Source organism: Coffea arabica, chromosome 1e (genome assembly GCF_036785885.1).
Source record: "Coffea arabica cultivar ET-39 chromosome 1e, Coffea Arabica ET-39 HiFi, whole genome shotgun sequence".
Lineage (NCBI taxonomy): Eukaryota > Viridiplantae > Streptophyta > Magnoliopsida > Gentianales > Rubiaceae > Coffea > Coffea arabica.
This window is the reverse complement of record NC_092311.1, coordinates 20,245,428-20,248,892: the sequence shown is the minus strand read 5'-3', so window position 1 is coordinate 20,248,892 and position 3,465 is coordinate 20,245,428.

Below are 3,465 nucleotides of genomic sequence, written 5' to 3'. Positions count from 1 at the left end.
CACGTATATAACATGTAATCAGATTGGTCACGTATCAAGTTCAAGTATCAAGTTCAATTCGGTATTTGAAAGCACTCACCCAAAAGATATAGTGCTACTGGTCACTTTCAGGTTATACTCCGAGTTCGGAGTCCAAATCTGCGATAAAACTCAATTTGAGAACTTTGAAACATGACTAGAGTTCGAAACTTAGACGTTTCGTTCAATAAGAATCAAGAAATTGAAATTCACTTGGAGAATACTCGTGAGATACTCGCTCACTTTTTAAATGATAAAACTTTGTAACATTTATACTTGAAATGGTCATGCGAGTCGAAAGTACAAGGGAAAACGTACTTTGAGCAATCATTATTTCATTTCTCAAGGGTACAAGTTCGGCCAAGTCCTTACTTATATACCTCGGAACACGCAGACTCAAGTACCCTAGATGGTTCAAGCAGTAATCACTCTTAACCCATACTCGAGTTGCAAGTAGTTCTCTAGTCTTCGAGCGTAAATTTGGGCAGCATGCCCTTTGTGTTTACCTAATTTTCCAGCCATTTAGGCTTCATTATTTTTCTTCAACACCACCCAACATCATACATATCAGCAATTTATGTCAAGAGCCATTCCATAGGCTCACAATATCATAACAACAAGAACCGCATCAAGTACAAGTGCAGAAATTCAATGTGGCACAAGACAGATTTGACGTATACAAGCGGAAATAACTTGTCCGAGGCTACGCTTATCGGATTAAGGCGAAACCTATGCCGTTTCGAAGCTAAAACACAAAGCTACAACATTCATGAAGGTCACTTAGTCCATTTCCTAATGTAACTTAGTCAAAATCTCAGACTACTAAACCAGAAACCAATTCATCGGCTGTTTAAACGCATTATGCTGTAGCGGACCTAACTCAGTGTACACAAGTCCGAATCAGGTTTTCTTTGAGGCATTTCAAAGCTACTTCAGAACACTACAACTTTTATGTTTTGGCCCAGAGCTAAATCAGAATGGATCCTGATCAAAAATCGTGATAAACTGGACTGAACTGAAGAAACGGACTGCTGGGAAATTCTTAAAACAGTAGGGGTATTTTGGACTTTTCACGTTATACGTTGCTCCGATTGAGCTGAAATTTTATAGGCACCTATAAAACATCATTTCCTACAACTTTCCTTCTTTGACCCAAGGCCAAATCGGCCTCTAACACATAGATACAAATTCGGACAGAAGTGATCCAGAATTTTCCAGAAATCTGGAATTTGTAGTTTCTAGTGAAATTTTCCCTAATTTCTTGGTTCAATCACTACCACAACACCATATGAAACCTCAATTGCATCATATAAACATCATACAACCATTTGGGCAGAATTTCCATAAGCCCTAGTGCATCAAATAAATTGGGGAAAACTACTAAAACATGCTCATCATCCATAATCTCACCATAAAATCAAGTTACTAGGCTTAATTTAACAAGATTAGAAGTAAAACTTGGAGAGATAAACTCTCTTACCTTGAATAGAGATCACAAAGAGTAGCCCAAGCTTCCTCCTTCCAAAGCTTACCACAAATCACCACCTAGTCACTTAGGAACAAGTTTAATCGGTTTACTTTGTTTATTTTCTCACTAAATTGCTGGATTTGAAGATGAAATGAAGAAATTTCCCTTGGTGTTTTCTTCCCTCTCCCTCTCGGCTCTTAGGCAGAAATATGAAGAGAAATGAGGCTAAGTTTATCTTATAATAAAGCCAAAAGATTAGAACTAATGATGTCCACAAATTGCCCAACACTTGGCCTAATCTTGGCCACTCATTTTTCTCTTTCTTTCCCTTGCTTATAAGCCACAAATTTCGGTCCCCTTAGCTGTAATATAAGAAGATATTTTGCTCAATTATCAATGAGCTTGTAGGGTAAGAAAGTGGTGGTCAAGCAGTGCGTTCAATCGGTAATGCGCGGGACCCGCCGGATCGCGCCGTTTTTCTTAAAAACTCACGTACTAGGGTTTTTACTTCCCATTCACTAACTTTATACCATTGCTACTAATCACATATTATTTCTCACTCAAAAGTCACTTTTAATCTCCAAATTTAATCCTTACTCTGTACCGAAAATTCATCCGGCGAAAAATCGCGAAAACCCTAATTTTGCTCCAAACTTGAAACCGAAGCGTAAAACCTTATTTTCTAGGTTTATTTACACTTATCATGGAATAATTGGATAGTAGGGCTTTAATAAATGATAATCTTCAAATAAAAAGAAATTTTTAAGAAAACGTGAGGAATTTTCCAATTCCAGTAATTAAAATTAGGGTTTCAATTAAAATATGAGACATTTAGGAAAACCGGTTAGTCACAAGTAAACTAGGGTTTTTGGCTACAATATTAGGGTTTCTAGTCTTTTAAACCAAAATAAGGTTTTAAATCAACCCAAAGAAATACACTTTAATATTTTCTTCACAAACAACCTCCTAATATTCGGGATGTTACAGCCTGAGTATGGGTTTGACGCTACTCACCATGTGAAAACCTGCCAAGTTGAGGGAAAGGGGGAAAGAGACAAAAAGCCAAGCAAGAAGAGTGAATGCAAGAAAATGCAGACAATTCGACGCTGAAATCCCTGGTGAATGATGAAAAGAATACGAACAAATTCTGAGATTTTTGAGTTCAAAATAGGGGTAATTTTGAGGAAAAATGCGATCTTCGGTGTAATGTCCTTGAAAGTTTTATTCTTTAACTATCGTTTTCAAGCTTCATTACAAGCTAACAAAGTCCATCGTTGACTTATTCCTTCATGACAACCCAAAGTGAGTATTATGCTCATAAGAAATCCATCAATCATCTGTGATCATAAGGAGTATAACCAGTTTTCACAGGTTTAGCTATCGCTTCTACCCATTTTGTTGCAAGCCTATAAAGCTTGTACGTTGACTAAGTTTTCTTAAGAAATAAGGGTGACAAATTCTTTGCTTTCACTAAGATGTGGTATAGAAAGGATTACACACAATTTGGGCACAAAATAAGACAAGTCTTGACCTTCCATTTCCTTTAGCCATTTCCAAATCAGAAATAACACCCCATTCGATTAGCCCTGAAAGATGAGCCAACAAGAAGTGGTGACCCGCCACTCTGGGCACCGATGCTAAAAGTGAGGATGAAAATTTGGTGTTATTCTGAGAGATTCATCATGAAATTTCGCCATGAGTTCAAAACTCAACGTTCAAATTTCTTCACGTTGTATATATGATTACTTTCTAAGTTTTGGAAAGTGTGATTTCTCTTGGTTCAAATAAATGGAGAGACATCCAAACCAATTTCTTGCAATCAAATGGACCCATACTGGGGCAAAATTTTTATTCGCAAGATTTCACAAAATAAGCCCACACTGGGGCAAATTTTTTATAGTCCATTTGAGGATTTCGTCAAAGACTCAAGCAACACTTTCAAATCAATCACGCTGCCTGTTTCATGAAAATTTGAGTGC